Below are 18,847 nucleotides of genomic sequence, written 5' to 3'. Positions count from 1 at the left end.
AGTGTGACAGCACGTACCCTGGGCTACTACCACTGTATGTAACACATTCTCATGGATAACAGTGCTGCACAGGCCTCATATATGTCTGTGTCCCAGACATGACACTCACACCCCTTGCTACTGTAATGACAGCACACACATCTATTATACATGGCATTACATACACTTATTACAGATGTCATTACCCTGCTATGTTATCAGACTGGATGGTGTGAACTGGCTACCAGGGCTAAGCCATGCTTAGCAGGTATCAACATTGCTGCAACATAAGAGCTAAGCTGATTTGCGCACTGGTAATCAAAGCCTACACTGTGTAAGCACCTGTACATTTACCTGTAACTTAGCACCGCTTAGCTTCACGCAAACCTGCGCAAATGTGCTTAAAGCTGCTCAAAACTGCCTTAATCACTCTGTATCCGACAGCCCTTGTTCTGCCCAGCAACAAAATGAAAAGCCCCTGCAGGTCTTGAACCCAGGACCCTGTACACTATACTCACAACAATTAACCACTACACCATGACCACTGTGAAGGCAGCTGTTATTTTTCCAATATATATGTCAATACATATATTGATTAGTATTGAACAATTGCCTTTACTTCCACAATTGTGTAGTACTTGCTATTAATATGACTTTTACATCACATATGTTGTTTTATCATAATGTACACATAGCAGATACATATGGTGACATACATCTGGGAGTGTATACAAAACCGTGAGGTTTACATATGACAGGAATATGGATATATACATATAATAGGTTGATATATGTCTACATGCACATACACGTGTATATTCATACATATGTCTGTATACACATCTGTATAGTGCAGCATATATATGGCCATGTGTACATCTCTTCATATATATATATATATATATATATATATATATATATATATATATATATATATATATATATATATATATATATATATATATATATATATATATATGTGTGTGTGCCCATACATATCTATTCTGATATACCTATTACTGTCAATATATATGTAGATATCCATAAGTATATGTGTATATGTATCTCTCTCTGTATACGTGTAGACATTGATTGCTGTGTATATGTATAAATCTGAGTGTTTATATGTATATATGTATATATATATATATATATATATATATATATATATATATATATATATGTACATATACACATCCATCTATGCATGTCTACATGTATTTGTGTATATATATATATATATATATATAGATGTATGGATAATTATATATACACATATATTCACCATATGACCAGAATATGGAGTGTAGTCCTACCTCAGCCCCAATAGTCCCAACCTCTTAGTGCAAGAGGATGTCAGGTATATATGGGGTTGTCTTCACAGACATGTTGTGTGTGGGAGGTTACATCTGCTTTTAACATGTGCTTTATTGGCTACTGACAGACATCCTAAGGACATCATAGTACAATACCACTGCTTGCACAGTAATGATCCTGTGGACTACAGCAGAGATATGACCAATAAATGTGGACAGTCTGACACTCTGGCCAGTCCAGAGGTATACACAGAACCCCTTAGTGCAAGACATGTGGACCAAGCCTGACAATGTGGATGTTAGCAGCCATGTAGATGGGTATATCACATAAATACTTAGTGCAAGACATGTGGACCAAGCCTGACAATGTGGATGTTAACAGCCATGTAGATGGGTATATCACGTAAATACTGGTATACATTTGCCTCCTTAGGTTATGCATTCACACAACCCTGTTTGTCCTGACACATAATAACTGCTGGTACAGAGGTGACATGGCCACATACTACCTACTAGTTAGTGACATACATCTGTACAGCATCCCACTGCTTTGTCTGAAATACATGACTGTTATGGTGGCCTGGCAGCAGTACATCTGGCAAGTATCTGGACATAACATCACACTGAGTAAATACACTAAGCTGCTATGCATGTATAAAAGCACTGTGCAGGCTACAGGCAGACTGCCACAACACTGGCCTACATTTCTTATGTGGGAATACACATGTACCTGCATATATAAAAGGCTCTACAGGCATGTCACAGCACAGAGTAACAGACACCTGTGTGAAAATGTATAACCACAACCAATGTGCACACAGCCACATATGGCATGCTAGTGTAATATTACAGTATATGGACTATCTGATCAACACCATCCTCATATGTGCCACTCAGACACTAACCCTACATATACTGGACCACTACACAGTGTGGTCTGATGTCTGTCTGTGGTATTGGACATGTGTGTGTGTTTGGCCCTACAAATATGTAAGCCGATAGGGTAACATACACTGGAGCAGCATGTAACATCAGACAGAACAGGGCCAAGAACAATGACATGTACCACAGTCTGTACACAGGCCAAGGTACATATTCACAATACACACACTGTCGATAATCACAAGTACACAGACCTCAGTACTGTACACAGAACCACAGAATGCCCAGGTTATGTCCTCAAATATAACCCCTACCATACATAACATGTGTAGCAGTCTGATATCTCACTGGCTTGTTGTCAGATATGTCAATAAATTATGGTGTACAGAACATATGCACCTCTTACTGCATAACATATGTACAAAGGTTGACAGAGTTGTGGCTGGAGGCATAGACACAGGGCCAATATTGACATGTTGTTGTGATAACCTCATGCATTTACTGTTGTAACAGGGTTTGTTGTGATATATGTCCTATGATGGATATGAAGTCAGTAACTCTCATGGCTGTCACCATGTACTGACTGCGGTCCTCACACTATGCTTCTGCAGTTCACAGATAGGTGCTCTGTGAGTAATACAAGAAACAAAAGGCACCACACACTACCCAGTCTACAGATGACCCTACAGATGGGGATTTCCTCAGAAACATAGCACTGTCATGACAGGTATTAAAACATGTAGACCAACCATATCCACACACACACTGTTAAACCAACATTACTCCAAATGCAGAATAGCAACACTTACATTCTGTAGTTATGTCAGGCACATCCTCCTCCTGTGTGTTAGCCTGTTTCCACAGTGTATGTTGTTAGATGTAAATCCCCAATCCATCTGTGATGCTTTTTGCCAAACACCAGATCTAGGTCCTGCTCACAGTGAATGAAAAGGCCCAACACCAACACAATGTTCCTAGATATTGGAGTGTGTTTCCATGCAATTGGCTATGGGAATGTTACCACAGCTGTTCCACATGCAATCAGCTAGAGGAGGGTGATCATGAGCACTACTTAGAAAACACATGCTACTGCCTAATGAAAGCAGGGGTAGTTCTCCACATCCACCAGAAAGGGAATGAGGGAGGCAGACAGAGACAAAGTAAGTCAAGGAGGGGGTGGGAGAGTAAAACCTAAGGATGTTTGTGTCACACACACACCAGTACAGGGTATCAAACCCCTGACTGACTATGTATTGCTATCACATATCTATGCTATTATTGCATGCACCACATAGCTTACATGTTGAGGAGCTGTCCAAACATATATGTGATGGTGAGTGACATCTGCAACAGTGACATGGTAGCAATAGGGTAGGTGTAGTATACATGCCTGTCCACATAAACAGGTGTCAGCGTCAACACAGCCACACTCTCTCAGGGACTCACACACATTGACACACTTGGCAGGGTCAGGAATACACTTCTTCCCTAGTTAGTTTGCCACAACACAGTACTGTGCAGGTATCACATGCACCACAGGGCTTATCCGGAGGTTATATGGGCAACAGGTATGTGGAGGTGTCTGACATCAGACAGCATGTTTCAGTATGCCAATGGTGTTTGTAGTGAGTGTGAATGTGGTTAAAAGCATCATACACCACACACAGACACAGGGTGCCAGTACTGACATGCATGCATGCATTGCTTCACGGGTGTGTAGTGGTTGACTGTGCCAGAAGGATATACAAGGCTAGGTGAAGGATATACCTTGGCATCAGGCCACATGAAAATGGTCTGCATTGTGGCTCAGGGGTGTAGTGTCTGGATTGGCCCACACAGGTGGGTATTGTATTAACCGTCCAGTCACCTGGGTAACTATTGTGTGTGTCCATTGCTGTTCAATGCTTGCCATGTATGTGTTCTTTAGTCCATGACATGGATGCTGTCTGGGATGTGCACGTCCCACATGCATGTACAGTGACATGTGGAACTGTACCTGGGGTGTCTGGCCCATGTTGTGTACACAGATTGTTATAATCAGATGTGCCTGTCCTGGCCTCATGTGCAGGGAACAGATAATGGACAGCAGGTTGACCCTGCACCTAAATGGATAGCATGATACAGTTACTCCCTGGTGTCAGTGGCATCTGTCCATACAGGGCATGTGTATAAGGCATGGTATGACGTTTGTGGGCCACATTTGATGGCACCACAGGTGTTGCAGTAATCCAGTGGGGAGAATAGTGAAGGCACACTGTCTGCATGTATGTGCATATTGGACTGATGGACAGGGTACCATGACCTCTGTAGTTCATTGCAATCACACCATGGTTACTATCTGTAGGTAATATGCAGAGTACTACCAACATAGTAGTTGTTGCCTAGGCAAGTGTGTTTGTGTATGAAACATGGGTTGAGAGTGTTCTCTGTTTAATACAAGGGTTGCTAACTTTGTTTGCCAGGCCTTGATGTCACATGTAGGGATATGGATTGCTAACCCAGTCTCTTAGCTATTTCACATCTGTTATCCTTGTAAGGTGGACATTGTGACATATAATAGGGCCACCATATAAGAAATTTGCAAAACCCACTCCACAATGAGTCCAGTTGTTACACACTAACAACCACCTCCACACAGGATATGACAAACAAGACACACACACACACACACACACACACACACACACACACACACACACACACACACACACACACACTTCCCATGTCTGGGATTAGAACTCCTACCTAACTTGTTCATCACACTACATCATTATGCAGTTATAGGATGCGCAATGGAGATGACTAGATACACTTTTCTCAAAGGTGTATTTCACAGTGAATGACATCAGCAGCCTTGCCAAAGTAGGGAATTTGAATTGTATTGAGTGTGACTAGCCGAAAAAGCATTGCTCCCTACACAGACAGAGACACACAAGCACACACATTTGCCATGTCTGGGATTAGAACTCACACCTAACTAATTTATCACACTACAGCATTACACAGTTAGAGGACGTACCACAGAGATTACTGGGCTACACCTTTCCCAAAGGTGTATTTCACAGTGAGTGAAATCAGCAGGCTTACCAAAGTAGGGCATTTGAATTGTAGTGAGTGTGACTAGCCTAAAAAGCATTGTTCCCTGCACAGGCAAAGACACACAGTGGCCATGTCTGGGATAAGAACTCCTAGCTAACTAGTTTATCACACTACAGCATTACATACTTTTAGGATGCACCACAGAGATTACTGGGCTACTCTATTCCCAAAGGTGTATTTCAAAGTGGATGACATCAGCAGGCTTGTCATAATAGGGCTATGTGTGTGCATGTGCCATAACCCATTCATCTAGAGGTTGACACACCACATGCAGGCATGCACAGGGTTATATTCTGCAGGTACATGTATATAGCTGCTAGATGACTACTGCCTTGTACAGTCATGTTGCATAGCTAGCACTTGCACCACATAGTCTGTAATGCTGACAAATACCAGTGGCTAATTTCGCTGTGTGCTGGGTGGAACAGGCTTCATGATGGATGGTACTTTGTCACAGTCACTGTCTTCCACACATCTATGTATGTCTACTTTTGGCATATTGTAGTGTGTTGTCCTTGGCTATCTGTCTGTATTCCTATCCAATGTGTGTGCAAACCATGAATGGTGCATACTGAGGAGTGTATGCACTAACATCTGCAACTGTCAGATATGTATAGTCCACTGTTGTTTGCAGACATGGGCTTGATTTGTTAAGTGTGTGAGCATACCCAGTATGCCCTTCTGTACTGAATGTGCGGATCCATTCCAAGTAGTTTGTACTCCAGTGCAGACCTTTGTGTGATACACCTACAGGTAGCAAACTGTTTCTGCAGGGTATCTGTAGATCATTTGGCAATATGGGGTCAAATTGTGCAAGGGATAGTGTGTACAGTAGGTGATTGTGTCTGTGCTGCTTCTGCTACATGGTACTGGTGTTAGCAGAGATATTCAGACATGTGTAATGTTATACACTGTGATATTTTATGTCCTCAAATACTGTTAGGTGGATATTCTTCCTCACAGTGATGTCCTGGGGAACAAGGGTGAATGCAGCTGTGTCCAGTATTGTGGGCAAACACCTACATATTCCTGGAAAGTTATGCCATCCTGGAGGGGAAGCTGCAGACACTTGCTGCTGGGTCTGTGTATCCAGTTCAGCACCTTGGTACACTTCTGGCATAGGATCCCCTACTTGTACATCCATCAGCATGACAGTATGGCCTTATCTTGCTGTGGCAATACCTCAAAGCTGTACAGATTCACACAGGTTACCAAGATGCAGGGGTCATAAATCAGGACATTATCCCTATTGTAGTGTACGGGCAGGTTTGTAGCCACCCATTTATGTGTTTGCAGCCAGGGATAGTGTGTGCACACAGTTGTGTGTCAGACCTTGCATATTCCATGCTGTCCATGCTCCCAACCCCCTCTATTATTCTATCCTCTTTCATACATTATGCATACATTCTCTGATACATTCCCCAAGGCTTTCAACTCATCACAGCTATGTTTTGGTGTTGGGCCACAGTTCATGCAATGAGACATAGTGGACATGTTACTATGGTTTGTCCACATGGCCTTGTATATGGCTTATGTCGAGTGTGTTATGTTATTTGGGTGCCCATGACATAACATGCATTGGCAGTATGTGTGAAACACAGGCCTTTGGCATAGGCCTGTAGGCCATTTGGTGGTGATGCAGGCCAGCTGTGGCAGACTGTTGCATTCTGTCATTCCTACAGTCCCAGACTGCCATACAGTATATTCCCCTGGGGTGACAGGGTAGGTGTGCTAGGTGTTCACGCCAATACTTTCTATCAGTATTTCTCTTTTGCTCAGGTGGTGTGGATGCTGGCAGGGTGCTACCTACAGCTAGGGACACACGTGCATGGGACACCTGCACTGCATACTGCATTATTTCGCTATTGCCATGCACAGATGGGGGTCATATTGTACCCATTCCCAACAACAGGGATACGACCAGAGAGGTACCTGTGGGTGGTATTTGGGTGAGCTGGGTGCATGTGTGCTATGGGCACAACTTGCATCTGACTCACAGATATGCATGGGGCATTCCAGTTATGCTGGCATGTGCAGGTACATCAGCTGTTTCCCACTACATCAGTCCTATCACCTTTGTGACCTGCAAGTGTCCGGCCAGATGACACTGGTATTCCCTAATACAGGCCCAGATAATGTGATGCATACCTGTATGTACAATTCCAAGGGTGTGTCCATTTCACAGCTACACATTATATACTGTAGGTCTGGGGTACTTTCTCTGTGTACTGCTTGTATATCTAGCCCAACAGCCATGCCATGTCCATCTTTCAGATGGTGACACATATTACCACCATACATTTACAGTGGCTTACTGCTTGCATGTGTTCATAGGTTCATAGGTTCATAAGTTCATACTAGGCTATCTGCCCTGGGGCAATTATAAGCCTAGCCCGATTCTGTATGGCTTACGCCACCCATTGATTTGAGTATACTGTGCTCTTTTTAAGGTTTAGTTTACTGTGCCTCTGTCTAATAGTGACAGGGGACACCCTGGGAACAACCAACCATCCCCCCCCCACCGTGTTATACTGGTGGGACTTGTCTTTGGCACTGCAGTTGTGAGGACTTGGCCCTGTCATCGGTAGTAGTGGGCAATGCCCATCAGGTCAAATCTCAACATGCATACATACTGACCACTCTAACACAATTAGAAACACACACCAACCTAATACACACGTACCTGCATATTGTACAAATGCTACAATCTATCCTGCTACCTTGGGCACCTCTGGGCATATGTGCTTCCCTGGTATTATACCTACACATACATGTTACTACATTTCTACATAGGATTTTGGGGGGCACACCTGACTGTTACTACATTTCTAAATAGGGTTGGGGGGCACATCTGACTGTTTCTACATTTCTACACAGGATTTGGGGAGGGGGGCACAGCTGACTGTTACTACATTTCTACACAGGATTGGAGGGGCGCACCTGACTGTTTCTACATTTCTACATAGGATTGGGGATGAGGCACATCTGACATTTGTACACATTTGCTATGACTGTACTGGTATGTCAGGTACTCCATTTCATTCTGTATTCTAACCTGTCATGCTGTCTAGAGGCATATCAGTGTACTACAGGTCTTAGGTTTGACTGACCTACATAGTTTCTGACTTCCTACCCTTCAGAACTAACATCCCACTGCCTGACCTGATGTAGTCTGTCTGTGTAGGCCTGGTGGGGAGGTTACCCATAGGCTTCATTCAGAGGCCTTGGCACAGCCTTTGTTTGTGTTTGTCTATACCTGTCCTGCTAGCTGAGACTGTTGTTGGGTATGTGAACCTCCCTGACTGCTATGTGTGTGTCATATGGACACACATGTGGCCCAGCACATTTCCTGCAGTGAGTTTTGTCACATGTGTAGTAATGGCTACTATGGTGACACCAGTATCTGTTACAGATCTCATGCTGCTACTATAGATGTCTACTACCTGCTGGCATCCCATTCAGCCACCCAATTCCCTTGCATCCTCACATCCATACCATAGATACAAGTAACAACACATACTACTCCAATCGGCAATTGGTAAGGAGAGTGACTTATCTTGTGGGTGTGCCAGTATTGAGGATGGTGCTGGGGGCTTCCTATGTCGGATGTACATAGTACACTCCCTATATATGGTTGAGCACAGGTAGTGTCATGTTTGGCATCCCTTTTACTGTATGTGTGAGTCAGAGAGAAGTGTCATTCCCTGGGTCACTACTATGTCAATGTACGTGCTATGCGTTGCTTCTTTCCCAAGGCTAGGGCATACTGGGCATGCCTCCATCTGCCTACTGGGGCAGGCTCAGGTTGTTCCTTCTCCAAGTCACTCTGTGTCTGTGCAGGCCTTGGCATTGCTGGGGGACTGTGTGGTCCTGCCCCGTGCTGTTCCTGCTGCAGCTGTTTCCACAGATTCATATTGTGCAGCATGGCACATATGATAAAAAATTGGGTAGATGTAGCTGGTGAGTACTGCATGGCTCCACCAGATGTGTCCAGGCACAGTAACTGTGACTTGAGCATCCCAAACCCATGCTCTATTATGATTCTGGTCTGTGCATGTGCCTCATTATGGAGTTGTTGTTCGTGTGTGTGTGCACTTCTGATAGGTGTCATCAGCCACGGCTCCAGTGCGTAACCAGCATCCCCCACTAGGTGACTGTAAGGGATATCCCCATTGGTAAATCTCTAGTACAGCTGCATCAGATGCCAGATGTGGGAATCATGATAGCTTCCAGGGCAGCCAGCACACACATTCATTATAATGCCCTGGGCATCGCACAAGACCTGGCAGTTGATGGAGGGGAAGCCCTTGTGGTTGATGTAGACCCTACCCCACTCACCAGGTGCTGCTTTGATGCATATGTGCATGCAGTCTATAGCACCCACCACTTCAGGGTATGCTGCTATTTGGTGGAAAAGTTGCATCTTGCTGGCCAACACCTCATGGGTGTTTAGGAAATATATGTGCTCACCAGCATGTGCTGACATGGCATCCAGGAACTGGTGGATTGCCCTGGATGCTGATGCCTGTGAGAGCCCCATGATATCCCCAGTTAGGCTTTGGGAGGTACCTGTGGCTAGTATTCCTAGGCCTACATATACCTTGGTATTCACTGGGATGGGTTCCCCTCTGTTAGTTCTGTGTGTCAGGCGTGGCTGGCACAGCTCAACAATTTGCTGTAGGAGGTCTCTGTCCACCCTATAGAGCACCACTCTCTCCATGTCATGTAGCCCCTGGTAGGTTACCCTGGGTATGTACACCATTCTCCATCTCCTCACTGTGGGTTAGTCGACAGCATTCTCAACCTCACTACCCTCAGCCTCTTCCACATGTTGATATCTGATAGCTGCTGCAGCCCCTATGATTTTGTTGTTTTTGTTTGTTAAAAGTCCTTCACTTGTATACACCAGTGGTGTAGAGTATGTGAGAAAAAACAGAGGGAAAGGTGTTTGCATAGTTTATAGTAGTGTACTGGGCTGGGCTGGTCTGCTGCCTGTGTAATTGGCTGATTCTGATACATTTCACCTGCCAGCTATGCTAGTTCTCCTAGATTACCTTCATACTGCTGTTTTCCCTTCCCTTTGCCTTCCTGTTTAAGCCCGTGGGCACAGCACACAAACACAGTGCTCATATGTGCATAGCGCTGTTATTTCCTGGTTTACTTTTTTTTTCCTTTAAAACCCAGTGTGCAGCATGTACACCCACTTAGGCAATGTAAAGCGTGCTAGACAGCCTCAGACACACCCCTTGCTTAGCTCTGCTAAGCTAAGGGCAAACCTGAGATACAGGGCTCCAATCCATTTACAATATACCTGACTCACACCCCTATGATGTCAGCTAACTCCTAGGCTTACACCAAGCTATTGCTGCTCTTACACGGTTGGCTGCTGACTAGCATGCAGGGGAAATCTGGGATTCAGTATCATTCCCCTCATTTGCATAGGATTGCCCGCTGATGCATAGTTACAGGACCCACACTAACCCTCCCCCCTTAGCAACCACTATTCACTGGCTATGTTGTCTTCTGCCTGCCATTGAGTATAATGGCAAAATAGTGATTTTGTTAGAATGCTTATTTTAGTTTTTTTTTTCTTATTTTTCGCCCAATCCCATTTGCGCGCCACTGCCCTATGCTTAAACAGCCGAGAGCGGCTAAAAAAAAATAAAAGTTGATTTTGTTATTTTTGCAACTGTTTTCCATGCTATTGGTCTTATATTTGGCCATTGGCATGCTTTCTACATAATATCCACCCTTTATTTGGAGCTGTCATGGCTCCGTTTTATAGTTTGCAGAAATGTACTCGGTTACTGGCAGAATACATTTCTGCAGATTACACTAGTCCTGCATGGCTGGCTTCCAGCTTCCTGGATCACAAATTTACCTCATTTGCATGGATTTCTCCTGCAAATGGGGTAATTTGCATACAGTGGCTGAGTCCGTGCAGAACTAGTGCAGGAGCGCTCGTGCACGTCCCTACAGCTTATTCCTGGATCACACAGCAGACATATTGCCTGCTGGAGCTCCTGCACTAGTCCTGTACATCGTGCTGGGCTTGCTGAATCTGGAGGGGTTGTCTTTGCTTATGACTGTAGAAAATCATAATGTGCCAGTGTAGTGCTGCCAGACAAAGGAGTATCTTGGTCAAGATATTTTTGAGATATGAATGTCCTAAGAAGAAAGGAGAACTTTATGAATATAAATTAATTGATATTAGGATAAGTACATCTGCGTATTGTCTTAATGGAAAATTCAGATAGAGAAAGCTGTCTTTTCCTATATGTACTAGATGTGTTTCAACAAAATTAAATTTGTCATTGAATGAGAAAAGATTGAATACTTTCTTTTTTTTTTTAAAAAGTGTTTTGACTTTTCAATTTTTTTTTACCAGACTGCTAGCATTTGTGTTGAAGGGTACAGTACAATAACTTCTTTTTCCTGAAATCATTTGGTCTAGTTATCTTCTCCAGATATTCATTATATTCTACAGTATATATAGCATTCAGTTTCTAACAGTATTGTGTTCATATTTGAAAACGTCATTTTGATTTTGTGCATTTACAAAGCTAAATCGACTACATGAAAATGGAACTGACTCGCATGTCCTGTATTTGAAACAGATGTACAAATTAGAATGTACTTCCAATTTTCCTTTTTATCTGGGTTTCTTTTCATTTTTTCTTTTTCTTTAGGCTGATAATCCACCACATCTTCCCTGTGCTGGTACAATGAACTAACTGTATTGTCTCACACTTCACTTTAATCTGTTCATGTTAATTATTTTACATATTACAATGTCTTTTTTTCCTCATGGAATGCAATTAAATATTGCTTTTTAGTTGTGTGAGTCATACCCTGTAATTATATATTAAATAAATTCAAGTATGCTCCCTGCTGTGACTGATTCAGCTCTAAAGACTTTTTTGGCTTTTGTTTCAGAGCTTTACTGAAGGAATAATAAAATGTTTTTGTCTTTGAATTCACCCTTTCTTGTAGTTAATTATAATTTTACATCTATTTCTTAGTCACCCTGAGGAATGTCATGATATCAAAAGTGTCTACCTTCCAAGCTGCCTCTGTTATTTTTTACTATATGCGTGTGTCTTTGTTTCAAATATTTATCTGTCCATATTAATGCATGTTTGTGCTCTGTGTCTGTTTTTTTTTTCCTGTTTTAAACTGCCTCTGTTTTGGGGTGTGATTTAAGGGAAATAAACGTGAAACATTTTTTATTGTTTGATCACTTCCATCTATCTATCCATTTATCTATCTCACATTATGTAACGGTTAACAGAGAAGTGTATTGTACCACTGTTTTGATATCATCTGCATAAATAAACTCATTTCCTGTTATTACAATATAATGTGTATATCCTGCTGCTTTTAAGATTTGATGAGCTACTATCCTCTGAAAAACATACTGATGTGCTACTATCCTCTGAAAAACATACTGATTTGTAGCATTCTGATAGACACTGTAACAATAATATCTTACTAAGTAATGTCATGAGACTTCAAATTCAAAACAGACCAGACAGGCAGTCTATGGGGATGAAATTATAGATGCTTTCATAGATGGTTACTAGACTATTAGGCCAATAGCCATTTTAAGCCTAACCAGCCTTACTCCAAATTTACCAAAATATGGCTATCTGTCAATATCCCAATGAATTTTATGGTTACAATATTGACTTATACCATTCACAGGCTGTCCCTGCCCATATATGTGCCAAACCAATGGTGAATTTGTCAGGTCTCTTCCACTGGTCAAAGTAAGTTTTGAATAGAGTTAGGGATGAGCTTTGCTTCACACGGAAGAAGTCTGTTTCAGAGAAGGGATAATCTTTGATACACATGCCTGTTCCTCCAACATATCCTCTTTATGTTGCAGATGAGGTTTAGGTCTTTAGAACAGGTATTTTTAATGTCATTTGTTTTGCAGATGTGCAACAAATCCATCAGTGCGGAGTCAGAGGATACCTTGTAGGCCAGGTATACATTGCCATACAGCAGTGTGGAAGAGACTTCACAACAGTCCTCACAGAACCTGCTGATTACTCCCTGTATTCTCGTTTATGACTAAACAAGTAAAATGCTTTGACCAGTGAGCATTTGTGAGAAATTATGGACCAACAAGGGAAGATAGGATATATAGCAATGTAGATAAACATTTTCCTTGTTAATGGAAGAGGCAGCATTTCACAGAAAGACAACTCTTTGGAAATTATTGTAACTATGAAAGGGATTCATTTTTGACTACATAGCAAAGCTGTGTTGTTTAGATTATATTTTTATTTAGAAATCACCAATCTTGCTTTATGGATAAAATAGTTCTGCAGCATCTAAAGAATTGTAGTGCTGTCAGATACTTTTTAGCCAATCCACAATTTTCATTTAGATGTACTATTTATGTCAAACATGAGATGCAAATAACATGCTGTTTAAGGTGCACATGGGACAAGCTTCAGATGATTCTACTAATTTTGCACATTTGCTTGCGAATATTAACAAGTGTGATACTGGTGATAAGTTATTGGATAAGATCAAGAAAGCAGCAAATGTTAATGTAATATTAGGCTCATTTTATGTTGCTTAAAAGTAGCTTTACATGATATAATTAAAACAAAATGCAAAATTAATAGCAAATATGTTTCATAATCTATTATGTCAGTAAAATTTACTATCTGGTTTTATTTTATGCTATCCTTCAAACTATTATTTACCTTGCTATCCTTCTGTTTTCCTTATGAGACAGTTGTTTGTTTACATTTGGATAAAAATAATAATAGATATACAGATTAGAAATGAATACTCAAATGGGGTATTTCATCAAAAATAGTATTGTATAAAAGCCTGTTTGACTCCACAATGATTCTAAGTTCTGATTTGCGGCCACAAATGAAGAGGATTTTGTTCTGATCAGAGAACATTACCAGGATGGTATGTGTTTCAGGGTTCCCCTTTGCATGACCGAATTTTCACTTACCCAAAACTTAACTCATTCATGCCAATGGAGCTCAGGAATTTGCACTGCAACTTCTAATGGGCAGAGCTAAACCTTTTGACAGAATCAGATTATGTCCTCACATTTCGACATTTCCATATCTCTAGAAAAATAGGAGTTATGAAAGAAGTTCAAATGGCAAATTGTTCAGTACAAACTCTTTTTATATTGGTAGTATTCTTTGGGTACTAGGTGTTAAACCAAATTGTATAAGTTACAGTAAATGCAGTAACTATTACATTTGTAATATTTTGTAAACAACTTACAATATCTTGGCACTCAAGATACACACATGGCAGCAGCATTTTATTCGTCTAGCTGAGAGCTTTCATATGAGGCTAAAGAGTTATGTCTGTGTTACTTGGTTGTTGAGATATTTACAAAAATGTGAAAATTATATCTATAAAAATAACATCATAAAAACAACAGTTAATATCTATTTACCTGCACTAGATGGAGGTCAAATATTAAGGCAGTTGAGTTTGCCATTGTGTAAGCTTTAAGATGAAAATTTTTAAAACCTTGTACATAGCATCATTTTGGAATTATTGATGCAAATATGAACAAGCAATATTTGACACCTAGAGGTGTCAGTTGGAGTTAACTGCAGATGCACTAGGAGGCTTCACTCTGATGCAATGAGTTAAAAGGATGAAATGACTTCACCAAAATTTACTTTCACAAACACTCAGATCACAGCAGTTTTACTCCAGGAATGGAAACATTTGGCCACCTTGATGAACTTTGCCATTTTCCCCTCTGTAGTGTGATCTCAGAGTTGATATATTTAGTTACAGGGGTGTGGGGGGCTGGGTGGGTTTGATTTGGTTTTATTTGTTTATTTTGTCATGGAGGTTCAAGTGGTTCCTTTCCTGGAGTGTTTGTGAAAGTAAGTTTTCTGTGAAGTCGTGTCATCCTTTTAAGTTTTGGGTAAGTGAAAATGTGATCATACAAAGGGGATCTGTGTTTCAGATATAGATGACAAGAAATTCACTCAAGACTGAAATTCAACAGGTAAATCTTGACATCCATTTTGACAGCAAATGGTCTGGGATACAATTGGTGGAACCAGATCATAATTTTTATAGTGCTTGTAGCTTTACATGTTCTCCTGTACAAAACAAAAAGTTGCAGAAAAGAAGTGTAACAAAACTGAGTTTCAATTTTCAAAGTTACTGTTACTGTTGCAACATTTGCTGTTGCCATACAAAGAAAGGACATCACAGAAGAGTAGAGGAAAGCTAATAAACCCTGTTTTTGGACTAAAAAATCCAAATGAAGTTTAAAGATTTAAACAACTTCCTGACATTTTTCTGTAGTAAGTGATGCCTGCTTTTAGTATTCTGCTATGAGGTAGGGGCTTAATAGTGGTAAGGTATGAGTAACAAAAGCTTGTTAAGCACCTTACTTTCATCAGAAAAGTGTGTTTTCTCTGAATTCTAAGTGTAATCAAACCAATCAATGCACTACACTATATTAAAATCTGCATAAGGACTAATTTGCATAGGTGCTGTCTACTTAATTAGTTAAATTCTGCACTAAATCAGAAGAGAAAAACAAAGATGGAAGATAAGCTTTAAACTGAGTATACCATTGCATTGGAAGAAAAAAGTGCATTGTTATAGAAACATGTTAATTTTTATAATTCGTTTTGCAACATCACTGCAAGAGAGTTCTGTCTATTTCTTTCATCCTGATTTTCATACCTTGTGTTTTATAACTGTATTCCATTGCATGTATGGGAAGTGTATGTTTTTTTTTTTCACAAGCAATAACACAGCCCCAGGCGAGTAGCATTCCCGTTGCCAAACGAAAAATAAATGTCCAAAAACTCATATACGGAAACAGGAAAACAAGTTGGCTTCACAAATGTCCAAGAACCACAAACGAGTTAACTTTGTTAAAAATAGTTCGAGACTCTCAGCATAACCATTGAAACGAACGTTCTTTATTTAATACAGTTAGCGCTTTCACCTACTCGGCTTCATCAGACTGTATCTAAAATAAAACATCACAGTCATTTAAATAGCACACTCAATTAACACCCTAAATTAAACACTCACATCCGTTAAACATAATATTTCAATTAACAAATCAGATGTTAAAAACTTGATATAAAGGGCAAATAAAAGTGTAACAAAAACATGTTTTAAAACCCATACTTAAAAAAATTTTCCATTTGCATAAAGGAATGCATTCAAATAATTTATTTAAAATAATAAGCCTTAACATATATATTAGATGTGTATGAATGTTTATTTTAATTTTTTTATATTTTTTATATTTTATATGCATGAATTTTTTCATGTTATTTATTGTTATTTCTTTGTCCCTTTCTTTAATCTTCATTTTTTTAAAATAGTTTGTAGACTAATCTTGTCATTTAGACCGGGTGGATAATCTGCTTTGAGGCGTATTATCCATCTTAGTTCTATTTCTAGTGTGAAATTCTCTAAGTCCCCACCTCTAAGACTTGTATTAATGTGTTGTATTACACAGAATGTAAACTTATGCATGGGACCTGCCACCTTGCAATGCCTGGCTAAGGCATTGTGTTCCTGTCCAGTACATATTTGATATAAATGTTCCCTTATCCGTAGTCTAAATTCCCTATTGGTCTTGCTTATATAAAACGCAGTGCATGCATCGCACTGAGCCAAATATATCACATTTACACTTCTACAATTAGTGCCTGTCATGAAAAAGAATTCTTTACCAACATTAGGGGGTTTAAATGAATGATCCATATTTATATAGCTGCACTGGTTACATTCATCACAGGGGATAGTGTTGTAGGTCATCATTCTCCATTCTGGGGTAGATTTGTGACAAAGCATCCTCTTCAGATTCTTTTTGTTTTTGTACTTGAATCTGGGTTTGCTTCCTACTAATTTCATGATTTCTTCCTCTGCTTCTAATATATCCCAACGTTCTTGTATTATTTTTCTAATGTTACCTACATCAGTAGTAAAATAGATGGGAACACTCATAAAGTCTCCCATGTTTTTACTGTTATTAAACCCCTTTACTGCCATTTCATGATCTATGTGATTTCGTTTACTAGAAAAATATGGGCAAGCTTTGGTGTCCCTTAATTTAACAGAGGTCTCAATGGCTTTCTCAATCTCACTCCTGTCATATGACCTATCCTGTAGCCTATAACTCAATCCTACTAATTCATCTCTAAAACCCTCCTCCGTGGGATTCAACCTAGATGCTCTCATTGATTGACTTAAGGCCACGTTCTCAAAAACATGCCTAGGATGCATGCTAGCCCTATGCAGGAGTGTATTTCTATAACATTTCTTCCTATGAACTGATGTATTTACTATTTCATTGCCTAACCTCATAATATTGACATCCAAAAAGGAAACATAATCCCTGGACAAGTTAGAAGTGAATTTCAAAAAATCCACTGAATTATTTATAAAAACTTCAAATTCCTTCAGTTCCATTTCACTACCTCTCCAAACCAAGAAAAGGTCATCTACAAACCTTTTGTAAAAATTGACATGCTGTTTGAATAACTCTGAGACAAAAAGTTTTTCCTTCTCCCAGTCTGCCATCACAATGTTGGCGTAGCTATTGGCACAGCTAGTGCCCATAGCTATGCCATCATTCTGAATGTAAATATCCTTATCAAAAATGAAGACATTATTCTCCAGGATGGTTTCTAAAAAGAGTGCTATTAAATCCACCAGCTTACTATCCAGTGACGCATGTCTTTTCAGATAGTTCATAACCCATGTAACCCCTCTATCATTAGGTATAGCTGTGAACAAACTATTCACATCAAATGTAACAAAGATGTATTCATCTTTTTCATCTAACGTAGAGATATATTCATAGAAATCCAACAAGAATTCCTTACTGTCCTTTAAAATACAAGAATTGTCTTCTACAACAGGCCTCAAATAATATTCAACAAATAAGGAAAACGGTTCAGTTAGCCAGCCTTGTCCCGATACTATCGGTCTCATCGGGGGGTTACGCAAATCTTTATGAACTTTAGGAAGGCCTTTTAATACTGGTATAAGTGGATTTTCAACCTTCAAATACTTGGAGGTGGTCTTATCAATAACATTACTTTTAAATAAATCATCAATCATATCGTGCACTTGGTGCACTTTTATCACTACATCCTGTCTATTCAATTTACTATAGGACTTCTCATCACATAATAAAAGATTCACATTCTTTTTGTAGTGTTCATCATCCATTACCACAATAGGCCCACCTTTGTCTGCAGATGTAATAATAATGGAATTATCATTCTTTAAACTCTCCAAAGCTTGTTTCTGCATTGAGTTCAAATTATTCCTATTATGAAATCTCTTGACATTGTTATTCTTATTATCATAATAGTTATGTAAATCATTTTCAATTAATCTAGAGTATGTCTCTAAGACAGGATGTAATATAGGAACATATGCACTGGTAGGTTTAAAAACTTGCAACGATTCCCCTGCTTTATTGCAACCATAATCTAACCTAAGCTGTACGTTCCGTATAAATAACTTAACATCAATAATTGAGTCAGAAATCTCACTTTTTTGACTAGGAATAAAAT

The sequence above is a fragment of the Protopterus annectens genome, chromosome 10.part0 (genome assembly GCF_019279795.1).
Source record: "Protopterus annectens isolate FY-2018-M chromosome 10.part0, PAN1.0, whole genome shotgun sequence".
NCBI lineage: Eukaryota > Metazoa > Chordata > Ceratodontiformes > Protopteridae > Protopterus > Protopterus annectens.
This window is presented reverse-complemented; position numbering follows the sequence as displayed.